General features: G+C 43.5%; 1 protein-coding gene and 1 long non-coding RNA gene across 6 annotated transcripts in view; one reads left to right on the top strand and one right to left on the bottom strand.

Moving 5' to 3' along the window:
• Positions 1 to 16,340, bottom strand: part of CYFIP2 (cytoplasmic FMR1 interacting protein 2) — a 142,926-nt gene that overhangs the window by 14,925 nt on the left and 111,661 nt on the right. The gene's annotated exons all lie outside the window — the stretch shown is intronic.
• Positions 1 to 16,340, top strand: part of LOC105719514 (uncharacterized) — a 34,091-nt gene that overhangs the window by 8,454 nt on the left and 9,297 nt on the right. For both annotated transcript variants that reach the window (XR_010342824.1, XR_010342825.1), the window contains exons 2-3: positions 7,357 to 7,450; positions 9,656 to 9,780. This is a non-coding gene — a long non-coding RNA (uncharacterized LOC105719514). The remainder of the gene's footprint in view (positions 1 to 7,356; positions 7,451 to 9,655; positions 9,781 to 16,340) is intronic.

Below are 16,340 nucleotides of genomic sequence, written 5' to 3'. Positions count from 1 at the left end.
GCTGTTTGTTTGACTCCTTTCTAGTAAATCCCACAACCTGGTCTTCATTGCTATGTCTAAGCTTAGATCCTTTGATTCATCATATAACCTGAAAACTTGGCTTATTGATCATTCAAGCTAATCTTTCATATTCACATGGTGAATTACACTGGATAAATTTTTTTTTTTTTGAGACAGAGTCTTGCTCTATTGCCAGGCGCCAGGCTGGAGTGCAGTGGTGGGATCTCGGCTCACTACAACCTCTGCCTCCCGGGTTCAAGCAATTCTCCTGCCTCAGCCTCCCAAGTAGCTGGGATTACAGGCGTATACCACCACGCCCAGCTAAGTTTTGTATTTGTAGTAGAGACGGGGTTTCGGGATGGTCTTGATCTCTTGACCTCGTGATCCACCCGCCTCAGGCTCCCAAAGTGCTGGGATTACAGGCGTGAGCCACCGCGTCCAGCTAATTTTTGTATTTGTAGTAGAGACGGGGTTTCACCATGTTGGCCAGGATGGTCTTGATCTCTTGACCTCGTGATCCACCCGCCTCAGGCTCCCAAAGTGCTGGGATTACAGTGTGAGCCACTGCACCCGGCCTGCATTGGATGATTTTTGAATGATAAATCAGCCTTGTATTCCTGAAATAAACCCACTTCATTATGTTATCCTTTTGATGTATTGCATGATGTTATTTGGTAACATTTTGTTTAGGATTTTTACTCTGTATTCATGAGGGATACTGATTTGTTATCTTATTTTCAAATGCCTTAGGTTTTGATATTAGGGTAATGTTGACCTCAAATGATGGGGAGAGTTCCCCTTGTTTGTATGTTTTGGAGGCAAAACCGCCTTTCCAAAATGAGAAAATCGTGACAGGGAAATAAATCAGACCTAACCAACCTCATTTTGCTTCTAACTTTTAAGCTGTCCTTGTTCATTCCTGGGCATAGGCCGAACTTACTTTGGGAAGGAATTCAGTTCATGGTTTGTCTCTGAAACAAAATTGGTAATAGCCCTTTCCTGAAAAGACCCCCTTTTCTTGCCTGAGGTCTGCCTTTGCAGGACTAACAAATTAGCTACAACATTAGAAATTACAGTTTAGGGGTCATGCAGCCTCTGGCTCCAAGAGTCTGAACCTCCCCAAATTGCTCCTGGGGATAACATTACTATTGTAAAACCTAAGAACAGTGCTTGAGTGATTTTGCAGACCCTGCTCTCCAGTGGATGAGCTGACACCATCCAGGCCAGTAATCTGACTCTGCTAGTTCTGCCACCTCACCCAGGAACACAAAACAGCAAGAAAAACTCACTTCGACTCTCTATGATTCCATCTCCAACCTGACCAGACAACACTCCCTACTTCCCAAGCTCCTACCTGCCAAATTATCTTTAAAAACTCTGATCCTCGAGTGACTGCTCCAGGAGACTGAGTTGAGTAATAATGAAACTCCGGTCTCCTGCACAGCTGGCTTTGCATGCATTACCCTTTGTCCATTGCAATTCCCCTGTCTTGATAAATAGCTCTGTCTGCGCTGTGGGCAAGGTGAACCTGCTGGGCAGTTACAGAGATCATGTAGAATTGGTACCATTTCTTCCTTAAATGTTTGATGGAATTCACAAGTCAAACGATCTGCGTCTGGTGTTGGTTTTTTGTTTTTGTTTTTGTTTTGAGACAGGGTCTTGCTCTCTCACCCAGGCTGGAATGCAATAGTGCAATCATGGCTCACTGGCATTGACCTTCTGGGCTCAGGTGATCCTCCCATCTCAGCCTCCTGAGTAGCTGGGAGTACAGGTACATGCCACCACACCTAGCTATTTTTTTAATTTTATTTTTATTTTTTTGTAGAGACAGGATTGGGAGTTTTCTTTGTTGAAAGTTTTTTTTTTTATATATATAAATAGGAATTATATTTCTTTAATAGATACAGGACATTCAGCTTATCAATTTTTCTTAAGTGAGTTTTGGGGATTTGTATCTCTTAAGGAATTGGCTTAAGTTTAATTTATGGGTATATATTTGTCTTTAGAACATTTTTACTGTCCTTTTAATTTCTGTGGGTTCTGTAGTAATGTCCCTCTTGCATTCCTGGTCATTTGGTCTTCTCTTTTATTCTTGGTCAGTCTGGCTAGAGGTTTTGTTTGTTTTCTTCCCCAGAAACCAGGTTTTAGTTTCAATGTTACTGGTTTCTTTCTTTTTTTTTTTAATCTTTCTTTTCTTTTCTGTTCTTTTCCTTTCTTTCTTTTCTTTTGTCTCATTCTGTTGTCCAGGCTGGAGTGCAGTGGCATGAACATGACTCACTGTAATCTCAACCTCCCTAGACTCAGTCGATCCTTCCACCTCAATCTCCCAAGTAGCTGGGACTATAGGTGCACACCATCACACCCAGCTGAGTTTTGTATCTTTTGTAGAGATGGGGTCTCACCATGTTGCCCAGGCTGGTCTTGAACTCCTGGGCTCAAGCCATCTGCCTGCCTTTGCCTCTCAAAAGTGCTGGGATTATAGGCATGAGCCACTGCACCTCAATGTTACTAGTTTCTGTTCTTTACTAATTCATTTCTTTCATTCTGCTTGCATTAGGTTTAATTTGCTCTAATTTATCTTGTTTATTTTTTAAATAATTGAAATAAAGATTTTTACAATAGAGATGGGGGATCTCACTGTGTTGCCTAGACTGGTTTCAGACTCCTGGGCTCAAGCAGTCCTCTTGCCTTGACCTCCCAAAGTGCTGGGATTATAGGCACATGCCACTGCACCTGGCCGTGGCTCTAGTTTCTTAAAGTGGAGACCTAGATTACTGATTTGACACCTTTATTCTTTTCTAATAGAACATTCAGGCTATTCTTCCGTAACTCCAGCAGTCAAGAATTCAGTTCTTCTGGAGGCAGCCCAATCTACTTTTGAAAACTCTAATGGTTAGAAAGTTTGGTTTGGTATTGAGCTGAGGCTGCTTCCAATGCTTTCCCCTCTAGATCCTTGTTCTGTTCTTTACAGTATCGCTGAATGTATTTTTCGAGCTAGTATCTTTAGCTCTTTTATCTGTATTCTTCCCCTAAGGGCCAAGCACTGTAAGAGTTTTCTACATCTCTCTCCATTTCCTAGTCTTTACTTCCTTTCTCAGCAAACAGAAATATCATGCCTAGTCATATGCTATGGCAATGTCTCTAGCAAAGATGACCAAGGACTTCTTTGTCACCAAGTTCAGTGCAACCTTTCAGCCTTCATCTTATACGGTGTCTCTAAAGTATTAGGCACTGTCCTCCTCAGCTCCTATGACAAGGTGTTTCTCTGTTTCCACCATTTTGGTTTCTCCTTTTTAGCATCTTTGCAGATTTTATCTCTGATCGTTCCTTAAATGTTGCGTTTTTTTTCTTATTCTATTGTCACGGTTTATCTCATCGACTCCCATGATTTGAAACACCACTCACTGTCCACTATTGATCAAATCTGTGTTTTCATCCAGACTTTTCTGCAAAGCTCCAGACCTGGATATCCAACTCCTTGCTGGATGTTCCCACTTGAATATTCCACAGCTCACTGTTTCCAAAGCTGACCACCTTCTCCCCTTATCACCTGGGATCCTTGTTCACAGAATGACATAATCAACTCCTCATCTACCCAGGCCTAAACCCTGGGGTGCATCTTCTCTCTTTCTCCTGTGAAAACCAATCAGTCTTTATCTCCTGCGGATTCTCATGTTTGATTCTTTCCACGGTTCTCCACACCAACCACCACAACACTATGAGCTCCTTAAGCGTAGGGATGGCGTCTGTATTTCTGCCTCTTATCTCCAGTGCCTTGCATATAATAGTTTCTCAATTATTTATTAAGTGGCTAAACATTTGTTACTCTATAAATGTTTCTTAGATGAGTAAATAAATTTGTCCACAAGACAGTCCTCCAAGTATGAGACTGCTACTATTACAGCCATACATTCGTCCAACAAATATTTATTGAGCACCAGGCACTCTTGTAGGCTTTGCAGGTATGGTGCTGAACAAGTTAGACTAGATCTTTGCCCTCACAGAATTTATATTCTAGGTGACAGACAGACAAAAACAAGTAAACAAATCAGAACATTTCAGGGTAATAGGCTAGACAGTAACTGGGGTTGGGAAGGGACTACCACAAGGTAGTCAGAAAAGATCTTTTTGGCCGAGTGTGATGTCTCACGTCTGTAATCCCAACACTTTGGGAGGCCGAGGCAGGCGGATTGCCTGAGCTCAGCAGTTCGAGACCACCCTGGGGCCAACATGGTGAAACCCCATCTCTACCAAAATACAAAAAATTAGCCGGGCTTGATGGTGCATGCCTGTAATTCCAGCTCCTCGGGAAGCTGAGGTAAGGATAATTGCTTGAACCCAGCGGGTGGAAGTTGCAGTGAGCCGAGATTGTTCCACTGCACTCCAGCCTGGGCTGCAGAGCGAGACTGGCTCTCAACAACAACAAAACAATTTTTTTCTCTTTTTGAGAGTAATGTTTGAGTTGGTGACATTTGAATAGAGAATGGAATGAGTTGGTGACACTTGATTAGAGAATGGAATGAAGCAAGGGAGCCAGCCATACAGATATGAGGTAAGGGCGTTCCAGGACAAAGGCCCCCAGGCAGGGAATGAGTTAAGAGTGTAGTGATGAAGAGACTCACCGTACGTACAGCAGGAGGCCCTAAAGGTAGGGAGACACCAGATCAGGTGGGGCCTTGTAGGCAAGGGGCTAAGGGTGAAATTTAAGTGTAACGAGGAGCTACTGAAGTTCCAGAGGACTGGTGTGCCTAGCTCCACTGCCAAGTTCTGTCTTTTTTTCCAAACATTTCAGTTGCTCCAAGAAATGTCTTATTAAGGCTGCCCATTGCATCAACTATCAACTTTCTGTTTTGTTAATATGGGTAAAGTGGTCTTGGGAGCCACCTTAGGGGATAGAGGAAGGGAAAGAGGGCTCTAAGTTCTCTACAAGAGTAATGCTGCTGCTTTGTTCATTTTACATGATAAGATTGTTCAGATTTCTTTTGGGGAGACAGTATTCCATTTACCCCTTTCAACGCCTCTGCCACCCCAATGCAAACTGCAGGACCAGAGGTTCTCTGGGGGTGCTTCCTGCTGGCATACTTCTGTGTGTGCTTTGTAATGTCATTTATCAGTGAAGGTGAGAAAGATGAAGGATGTGATTTCCTAAGAGATGGAAAAGCATTTGCCTAGAAGGTCCCAGAAGATGAGCTACATGGCCATTTGCATGATGAGGTGGCTACACACTCTGCAACACCTTTTGTGGAAGGTGTTTGTTTGACGTTCAAGCTGAGATCACTGTGACTGATAAAAACATCCACTTTAGAGCACATAAAGGCCTACATAAGTGATCCAAACAAGCTTCCATTGTGGGAGCCGAGAAAAGGCTGACCTCCCTCTTGTCTGATCCTTAAAGGATCCACGCTAGACCATCCACTCTGCCTAGGAACCCATCAAGCTGTGCCCTGCTAGAAAGGCTCCTTGCTGTGGCCTGTGAAGACCATCGAGCCTGGGTTTCCTCTCCACTGGCCCCGCTGGCTCTGACTGCTCCAGCTATAGCAGCTGTTTGTTATTCAAACGTGCTGTTTGTGTGGCCATCACAGAATCTTCACCGACTCTGGAATGCTGTCTAATCCATCTTCTCCCTTACTCTTTGCTTAGTCAATTCCCGTTCTTTCAGATGGCAATTGAAGGAAGCACTGTTCCTTTTACGAACACTTCCCTGACCCCAACGCCCCCCTGCTCATGTAGGTTCCCTAGTTAAATGTCCTCAAAGAACAAAGTTTTTTTCCTTTTCAGCATCTTAACTCAAGCCGTATTCCACATTCCATATGTGACTAGTTCATGAATATGTACTCCCCAACCACTGAATTTTGACCTCCATGAAAGTAGAGACAATGTCTATCTATGACCATATTTTATTCCCAATAGTGAGCACAGTGCCTAATACACAGTAGCTGCTCAATAACTATGTAGAATAAAAGTTGCAAGGCTCAGTGTGTGAGGGAATTTAACCCTAGAACACAATCTCTCCTATTTGGGGCCCATGTGTTTCTCATTACTAGAATAATAAAGGAAGTATTATCTCTTCAATTTTACTGATTATGAACTATATGAAGTGGTTTTAAGAATTGTCCATGTAGTGGAATTTTCAGGTATTTTAAATTTTCTTTCCCACTCTTTCCCTTTTTTTCCTACCTGTATGCATTTACTAAGTTTTCTACATTGAGCATATATCACTTTAAAAAATTAACTTGAAAAAAAGAACCCTGAAAGCAACTACTTTTTCCCAACTTGAAAATAAAGAGCTTTTGGAGTCTCGCTGCTGGAATCAGAGGGGAGGAAATGAAATCCTAGCATGCCACTTGGTCCAGCAAAGAAAAATATTTGCATAGGGGCCAGGCGTGGTGGCTCATGCCTGTAATCCCAGCACTTTGGGAGTCCGAGGTGGGTGGATCGCCTGAGGTCAAGAGTTTAAGACCACCCTGGACAACATGGTGAAATCTCATCTCTACTAAAAATACACAAATTAGCTGGGTATGGTGGCACATACCTGTAGTCCTAGCTACTTGGGAGGCTGAGGAAGGAGAATTGCTTGAACCTAGGAGGCAAGAGGTTGCAGTGAGCCAAGATTGAGCCACTGTACTCAGCCTGGGTGACAAAGTGAGACTCCATCTCAAAGAAAAAAAATATTTGCATAGGTTTCATGCAAATAGTTTTTGTTTTAGGCTACATTTAGGGACAAATGACAGATGCAGAGCAAAATATAAGTATTATAAAAAATACAGCAGTGATGAAGTAAAAGTGAAGCTGACAAGAGGCAGGAGGTGGGAGCACCAGGGGTGTTAATTCTCTCAGTCTTTTGTCCTTTCATGGAAAGGAATCAAGATATGAAATCATGTTACCAAAAGCGGCAATAGAGGTGTAAGTATATTCTCTATGATTACAAGAGAAAACAGAAGCAGTAATATAATCAAATGTTGAAAGGAAGAGAGGGGGAGAGATGAGCTAAAATCTCATCTTTCCAAGTAGGGAGTCGATAAGTAATGTCTAAAGTAATGTCTAAATTAAGAAACAGGTTACCCTCAGAATAGTCAGTGTTATGGAAGTAACTGGAAACAGGAGTGATGGGGACAGGCTGCCCTGGGGATTGGGAATGCAGGTGGGAAGAGGTGCAGCAGAGCCGAGTATGATGTTTTCATCAAAAGATTATCTGTACTATTTGATTTGTTATAATGTGCAATTAAGAATTTAATGGAATTAAGTTACAATGTGCAATTAACAACTTATATGGAACAAAATCAAGGGGCTGGATTAAATGGTCTCTAAGTGTCTAGAACCAAGAGTCTGTTAAACTACAACCACTTTTCTTTTTAGAGAAGGAGAGGCAATGAACATTACTGAGCATTAATTACTGAGCCAGCAGCTTTATATCCGTCGCCTGCTGCATGCTTCTGGCCAGCCCTGTGAGGTAGGTCTCACTGTCCCCGTCCTGTGGACAAGGACATCAAGGCTCTTGGTGAGGTGAACTTTCCTACCTAGGTCCCCACGCAGATGCTTAAATAACCAGTAAGGCTGACATTTAGATCCAGAGCCACCTCACTTCAACACCCATTGTTTTTCCATGGCAGCCAATGCAGAAGAAGCCTTGGGAAGCTTGACTCTCCCCCTTCATTATACATACATGTCATTAAATTGCAAAGTTACCAAAAATAGAAACAAAACCACTTAAAATCTTATCACCTAAGAAACTTCAGCCTCACTCACATCTGACAGGATCATATCATTTGTTGACTTATTGGGTTTTTGGTTATAGAAACTAACATTCTTTAAACTTAAGCTATGGTATATTTGTGGTTTGAAGAAGAATAAGAGCCTAAGCTACCTTCTTCTGTGCAAAGAAATAGGAAATTACTGATACTCAACTCTCAGAGGTAGCCTCAATCCTGAATTGTTTTAAATAATTTCTTTGTAGATGGACTAACTTTTATAAATCTGCTGATATGATTCCAAAGTATGTAATTAGACCACTCACGTGGTCAATTTGTACCCACAAATTCCTTCTTCCCTGACCCTCTTACCCCCAACCAAAGTTTTCCACCCATTTTTACCCATCCCATAAAGCCCCATTTAAGTTTCATCTTCTAGGAGTCTTCCAAGCCTTTCCAGCCCTCAGTGCCTTTGCTTTTCAAAAACTTATCAGAGCTGTTATTCATTCAGGGCTTCCACTAATCAGTCTGCAGATTGGGCTGCCTAATCTATCCCAGGGCCCTGAAATCTGAGTTTCTGATGGTGAACCAGGGGAGTGACCCAAATCTCATACAAACATTGATTGAGAGGGAATCTTCTTGAGGGACCACCCATGCTCAGGACCTGCACCTTCTCTATATTTTTCTCGGCCTGATATGAGAGGCCAGCAAGAATATAGAGAACATGTGTATAATAGGATTTAGATATCCAATAAGGTGGTACCAAATTCTGAAGACTTTCATTCCAGCTCGAATATAGCCTGAGCTAGAGAGTAATTCATTATTTCATTTATATAGCAAATAATAGGGATCAACTATACGCAAGGCTCTCTGCAAGATGCTGGAGTAGGTGAGGCAGGCCAGATGCATAACCCTTGCTATCATGATGACAAAAACAAGGAAACAGGCAATTCTAGTAAATGCTACAATTGGGGTATGGCTGGGGCCTATGGGGATGCAAAGAGGAACACCAATTTAGACTTTTGGGGATGACGACAGGAAAGGCTTTCTGAAGAAGAATGCTAACTTGAACCAGGGGTGAGTGTTGGACAGGTAAGGTGGAACAGTACCTGCAAAGGCCCCAAAGCATGAGGCCATGGTAGGCCAGGGCTGAGAGTCTAGGTAGACTGAAGCCTTTAGTGCTGAGGGAAGTGATATGAGACAGGAAGGAGGGGTGGGCAGGAGTGGGTTGGGAAGAATCTTCTAAGCCTCACTTAGGTTTCTGGATGCCATCCTGATGGTTTTTATCAGGGAAATGGCAGAGCTGCCGTTTCACCTTCTGGTTGTAAGGGAGAGAAAGGATTGGGAAGGGCAAAGCGGGTGTTGGAAGAGTCTGATCAGGAGAAAGCAGGGCCTGGAGTAGTGGCAAAGGAGATGGAAGGAAGTGAGCAGAGGCCACGAACCTAATGACTGGACATGAGGGCGAAAGGAAAAGGACCCCTGTGCAGGGCACCTGTATGACGGCGGTGCCGTTCCTGGAGTCAGAGGACACAGTGAGGCTGCAGGCAGGAAGAAGCGGAGGTAAATTTCTGATGTGTGTGGGCATGGAAGAGAAGATGTCTAAAAGGCAGCTAGCTATGAGGCCTGGGCCCTGCAGAGTCTACGGAGTAAATCTGAACTTGGAAATCAGCATGAGGATGGAGGCTGACCCCAGGGGGAAGAAAAGGTGCAAGTGCAAGGTTTGCATGGGCGGGTGCTTCTCAGGGGGACCAAGACCCTTCCAGAGACTTCAGTTCCTCTGACTATATGAGACCCAAGAGAAAAGCATAAAATTGTCCTTGAGTTCAAGGCAAGAGATAAATTCTGAGCATTTCCATGTCTACTAGCACACAACCTAAACAGGTATAAAAAGACACCTTTCAAGTCAGGAATAGAGAAGATGCCACTTCTCTGCATTTGCTGCTACCTTTTTTTTTTCCTTTCTTTAGGTAACCAAATATCTATTGAGTGCTTGCTCTGTGATCTGGCAGACAACCCAAAAGCAGAGAGATGAAGATGACACGCTCCATGGAGTCGGAGAGGGGCCCAGATGCTGCAGGAAACACAGTAACAGGTAGAGCTCTGTAAAAATGAGATTTCAGTGAAGTTTACCATCTAGTGGAAAAGAGATCCAGGGACACTCATGACAGAAATAAAACAGAATCAACTGGGTGCAATAGGAGAAGTTGTTGACAAAAGGCTTTAGAGACTGATAAGAGAGAGAAACACCACCAAGTTCCTTGCAGAGAAAGGCATTTGATAAAATGTGTGTTGAATGAAAGGACCAGGGGTTTGTGGAGGATGAGGAAGTGATGGCTGTGAGATGGGCCTGAGAGGAGGGGCAGGATTTTGAACTGTGGGAGGAAAGGTGCCATCCCATTCAGAAGGAGGATGAAATCAGGGATAAAATGAGGTGGCTGATAAGAAAGGAACAGGGCTCACACCTGTAATGCCAGCACTTTGGGAGGCTGAGGTGGATGGATCACCAGGTCAAGAGATCGAGACCATCCTGGCCAACATGGTGAAACCCTGTCTCAACTAAAAATACAAAAATTGCTGGGTATGGTGGCGTGCCTGTAGTCCCAGCTACTCAGGAGGCTGAGGCAGGAGAATTGCTTGAACCCGGGAGGTAGAGGTTGCAGTGAGCCAAGATCATGCCATTGCACTCCAGCCTGATGATAGAGCAAGACTCCACCTCAAAAAAAAAAAAAAAAAAAGGAGTAGGGCATCCTTGGCTTGGGCTTGTGAGGAGTGTGGGCCACAGGGCTATGGGCAGTCAGGAGCAAGGCTTTCAGTTCTTATGGGAGTTTAGAGAAAAGGCTGATTCAAGTCTCTTTGCTCGTGGCAAGAGGAGGAAAGTGAGGGGGGGTGCTCTTGGTAACTGAGAACCTGCTTCTTACACACTGGAGACTTAGCATTCATTACTTCATTTACCACTAAGATATCCGTGAGGTAGCTCCTTAGCCCCGGCACTTTTCAGTGGAAACTAAGGCTTAGAGAAGGGGCGTCCAATTGTTTGGCTTCCCTGGGCCATACTGGAAGAAGAATTGTCTTGGGACACACATAAAAAATAAAATGTACTAACAATAGCTGATGAACTAAAAACAAAAAATTGCAAAATAACATCTCATAATGTTTTAAGAAAGGTGATGAATTTGGGTTGGGCTGTATTCAAAGCCATCCTGGGCCATAGGTTGGACAAACTTGGCTTAGAGAAGATAACGACTATCCCAGAGTCTCATAGCTAGCCAGTATAGAGGCAAGACTTGAACCCAAGATTTCTGAATCCAAAGATACGTGGTTTCCAGTGGAGCCACGGAAATCAGGCTGAGAGCCCCATGCAATTCCCCCTGCCCTTCCCCTTGGCCTCATTCTGTGTAGACTTAATGACACCAGTTCTTTGATAGGCATGGTGTCTTCCTTTGGACACAGGCAGAATATAAGTAAATACAGTAATACTTCTTGTTAAATGAAGAAATGGGTGATAAACCAGAGCTATGTTCTCTCACGATTGTCTTCTGCCCAAGGCCTGGTCTCATCTCCAAGTGGCCATCGGGCCTACCAGGCAATCATCATCTTTAAAGTCAACCTCACTGTGTTCTACTTGCTGAGTCTCATAGTCCTAGATGGAACAAAGGCATGAGGATTCCTGGCTGCCTTTAACAAACCCCAAGTTGGGAATGCTGATTTTAAAATGCCAGGTGGCCACTTAGAATCTGCTGGGTAGTAAATGTCCCCAGCATGAGTTTCCCTTACTCGTCATTAGGTAGCAGACTCTGCCACCCAGAATGCATCTCCTTCAGAACCATAATACTGGGTGCTGGGAGGGAGAGGCTGGGCTTGCAATGCAGCCAATGCATCAGCAGAGGCCCCAGGGAACTAACTGTGTGTATTACAAGTGACTGGAACGTGTAGGGATCAAATTCACAGACTGGAAATAAAAATGAATTAAGTTTGCAATTTAATTGGAACAGAGACCCATGTCCTCCTTTCCCCATGCTGCCTTGAAAAGGGAACAGCTGACTGGTAAGCCCCATTCCGTTAGTGTCCTGGGCTTTGCTGCATTGCCTTGCTGTACAGGACAGTGCATCTGACCAGGTGGAAGTGGGCATTTCAGGAGGAGAACTGCTGCCCAGATACCAAAGCAGGACAAACGCCAGCACCTGGAATGTTGGAACGACAGGCAGTTTCCAGGGCTCTCAGATCATTGCTGCTTTGGCTGGGAGACAATGATACCATCTTGTCAGGGTTTGTGTTCATTTTAGGGGGATGGGGGAGTTTATCACCCAAGGCTGCTGGGTATGGTTTATGTAGCAAGTGTAGTATCCAAGGGCAACATCCTAGGGAATGCCAAGCACACTGCAGAAACCAGATTGTTCATAATCATTTTCTAGCAGATGTTATTTGTTCTTTAAAAATTAATATATTTCAAAATATATTAATTTTGAAAATATATTAGTCTTGAGGAAGGATACCTTTTTATCATTTCCTGAAGGTAACATGTGTGCTAGTGATGGCCCTGGGGTCACCTCACACATCAGTCACTACTGAGAGGCAGCAATGGCTTTTGGAGAGGATTCTGACACCAATTCAGGTGCAGCAGGATTGATCATCAACCTCCATGGGAAAGTGGCATTCAAACTACAAATCTGCTGTTTCTGATTTCCAAGGGATATCATCATTAATGATACCCTAGTTATGTTACATGTGGCATTTGACTTGACATTTGTCATTGTCTTCTGGGAATGCACCAAATACTTAATTCAGCCTCTGGGCAAAGACTGTCCTCTGGAAAATTACAAACTTAGACATGTTTTAATGATTGCCACTCTAGCCTCATTTCTTTTTATTGGCTGTCTTTATGTTCACTTTCAAAAAATTAGAAAATGCAGATAAATTTTTTAAAGGAGGAAAAAATCTGTAATTCCACCACCCAGGAGTCATCACTGTGATAGCCTTTTCTGGGGTTTGAACTGCCAGATTCCTCTCTGCACATACTACTTCAGCATATATTTTTTAAAAAGAACAGAATATACCTACTCTTCTGTAATCTATTTTTTATCATTTAGTATATACTATCAATATCTTCCCATGTGCAGTAAAGAGCTTATTTGGATTTTTTTTTTTTTTTTTTTTTTGGCCTAGTTTTAGTTATCCTACATCCTTTTTGTTTTTTTGAGACTGAGTCTTCCTCTGTCACCCAGGCTGGAGTGCAGTGGTGTGATCTCAGCTCAGTGCAACCTCCGCCTCCCAGGTTCAAGTAATTCTCCTGCTTCAGGCTCTGGAGTAGCTGGGATTACAGGTGTGCACCACCATGCCCAGCTCATTTTATTTTTTATTTTTAGGAGAGATGGGGTTTTACCATATTGGCCAGGCTGGTCACGAACTCCTGACCTTGTGATCGCCCACCTGGGCCTCCCAAAGTGCTGGGATTACAGGCATGAGCCACTGCACCTGGCCTATCCTACATCCTTTTTTAAATGATCATCCTACTCAAAATTATTTGATTAATGAATATTCACTAAAGTACCAGCTCTCTGAGCATGCACATTCTTTCTCTCAACACGTCTCAGCAACCCCATTTTAGTGAGGCCTTCTAAAGAGAACATTCCAAGCCCATGGAGCAAGTCTCTAATGGGAGAATTTCAGACACTGTGATAGACAGAGGAGGTGCTCTTTCTTGGGGGCTGAGGTGGGTGTTCTTGGTGCCCTTGAATTACAATGCCAAGGTGGTAAATGTCAACAAGCCTTAAGGTAGAAGCCAAGGACAATGGGATTCTGTCTTGCCCTGATGCAGACCTGCAGTGAACCCGTTTTTCTCTTTAACTTGACCCTCAGTATGCCATGTGGGTTGTGCAGCCAGGCAGAGTGGTAATAACAGATCAATGGTGGAACAGGCATGGCTGAAATCTTCTGAGCCTTGTGGGTCAAAGTTGGGAGTTTGACTTTTAAGTACAATGAGAATCCACTTGTTACTTTTAAGCTGGAGAGTAACAATCTGATTTATAATTATATGAAAACCCCTTTGCTGCTAATGCTAAGGCATGCCCCTCCTTCGGCTCAAGCACGCAGAGGCAGTGAGCCTCTGTGGAACTGGGTTTGAGACATTTCTCTTTTTTTTTTTTTTTTTGAGACGGAGTTTCGCTCTTGTTACCCAGGCTGGAGTGCAATGGTGCGATCTCGGCTCACCGCAACCTCCGCCTCCTGGGTTCAGGCAATTCTCCTGCCTCAGCCTCCTGAGTAGCTGGGATTACGGGCACGTGCCACCATGCCCAGCTAATTTTTTGTATTTTTAGTAGAGACGGGGTTTCACCATGTTGGCCAGGATGGTCTCGATCTCTTGACCTCGTGATCCACCCGCCTCGGCCTTCCAAAGTGCTGGGATTACAGGCGTGAGCCACCGCGCCCGGCCCAAGACATTTCTCTTTAACTGAGCACTGGGAGAAGGCATTCTTGTGTGTCTGTGTTTCTCTGTTAGTATTCCTGAAGCAGAAGGCAAGCCTTCCCACCACAGCCAAAGAGGACGGAGGCTGCCAGAGGTGTTCTTAGGGCCACTCACTGGCCTCTAGTTTGGACTGGCCAGCTTCCCTGGCTTCATTTGCCTTTCTTGAATCTTAAACTGGTATTTCCTGATGGTAAATCAAATAGGTGGTCAGCCTGTGAGTCACAGCCGAGTTCAGTGCTAGCAAATGCCTCTATAAATTTTTAAAATAAGGCCAGATGTAGCTCCAGGATATATGTTACCAAGAATAAATCTTACTAGGAGAGTAGCTGGAAAAGACAAAAAACCCTCATGACTTTCCTCCTTCTCATACATCACAACCTTGTCTGCTTTAACCCCTTACTTAACTTTTTGATAACCTGATGAGGTTTGATATCCTCCCCCTTCAACTTCATATCAGGAAAAATTCTAAACATATAAAATACTTGAAGGAATAATGAATATCCTTATACCCTTGATGTACAGTCACCATGAACATTTTGTCATATTTGCTTTAACTTTATTTTGCTGAATCATTTGAGAGTAAATGGAAGACACTCAGTCACTTCAGCCTTAAATACCAAAGCATGCAACTCCTAAAAACAAGGACATCCTCCTGTGTAACCTCAGAATTATGATCCCCTAAATTTAAAATTTTCTTAATATCGTACATGATGTAGGCAAGACTAAAATTTCCTCAACTGTTCCTAAAATGTTTCTTTTATCATGGTTAGATCCTGGTTCCAAAAAGCTATGAGTTTCCCAAAGTGTGAATAATATGCAGTTGCTACACAAAAACCATGAACTTTAACCACCCTTCCTTGGAGAACTGCCAGAAGCTTGTGCTTCTGCAGAAGTTTCTCTCTGGGAGGAGTTAATAAGTGAAAGTCGTGATTCAGTAACTTTGCATGTACCAAGTGTCATGCTAATGCCTATCATTCCCGCTATGTGATAACTACAAGGGAAATCATCATTAGGTGATTAAGAACCACAGTCTACTGTAAAATTGCTCTGTTGACAGGTTTTTGGAGTTGGGATGCAAAAATATTTTACTGTAATGAACTCGCATCAGAATTCAAGGGATTCATATTTTATGGAAGTGCTTTCTGTCTTAATTTTCTTTCTGTATTACACTTAATTTAAAACTGATGGACCAACAGTTTTAAAACTGAGGGATTCCTTCAAATGGCAAAAACCTTAAGTGTTCTCAGCTCATTTAGTCTATGAGGCTAACTGGAGACTTGATTTCTCCTGGCTACAGGCTACCATAAAGATTCCATGTACATATTTAAAAAAGATTCAATATGATTTTAAGAATGTCAGAGTTATGCAGAATGGCATTAGACTCTACCTTTAAGGTTCTGGTCATGGCTGAGTGAAAAACTACCATTTTTAGCTGATTTCCTAAAGGGAATCATCAAACCAGTATTTTCTTTTTTTTTTTTTTTTTTTTTTTTTTTTGAGACGGAGTTTCGCTCTTGATACCCAGGCTGGAGCGCAATGGCGCGATCTCGGCTCACCGCAATCTCCGCCTCCTGGGTTCAGGCAATTCTCCTGCCTCAGCCTCCTGAGTAGCTGGGATTACAGGCACGCGCCACCGTGCCCAGCTAATTTTTTGTATTAGTAGAGACGGGGTTTCACCATGTTGACCAGGATGGTCTCGATCTCTTGACCTCGTGATCCACCCGCCTCGGCCTCCCAAAGTGCTGGGATTACACAAACCAGTATTTTCTTAAATAACCTTAGCTCTGATTTTTGAGGCAACAAGACAAATGTCACTAATGCATTATGTTATTGGCTTTGTTGAGTAAGTACGGAGAAAGAAGCTGAAAATGGGAGGTCCAAGCACCCCATAGAAATCGGTGCTTGGCAGGAGGGGCATGGGGGGGCTGGACCTAACCAGAGAGCTCAGTGTTCTAAACATTCCCTTATATGGAGGCACATAATGTGGTTCCCGCATACTGATGTTAAGCCCCAAGGATACAGAGCCTGTGAAGCAGGCAAGAAATTAGGCTTCCTATTTCCACCATGACCCTCTCCCTTGCACAGAATGTACAAGCTGCAACTCCCAGTCCTCATGTGGGACTCCAGGTGCAGTGGAAGGCTCATCCGAGAGACGCTGCCTCTGCTCCCATTCCACTGGTCCCTCACTG

The sequence above is a fragment of the Aotus nancymaae genome, unplaced genomic scaffold (assembly GCF_030222135.1).
Source record: "Aotus nancymaae isolate 86718 unplaced genomic scaffold, 86718_ANA_hifiasm-v0.15.2.pri h1tg000015l_0, whole genome shotgun sequence".
Taxonomy (NCBI): domain Eukaryota; kingdom Metazoa; phylum Chordata; class Mammalia; order Primates; family Aotidae; genus Aotus; species Aotus nancymaae.
Note: the sequence above shows the minus strand (reverse complement) of the source record. Positions and strands in the feature narration are given on the sequence as shown.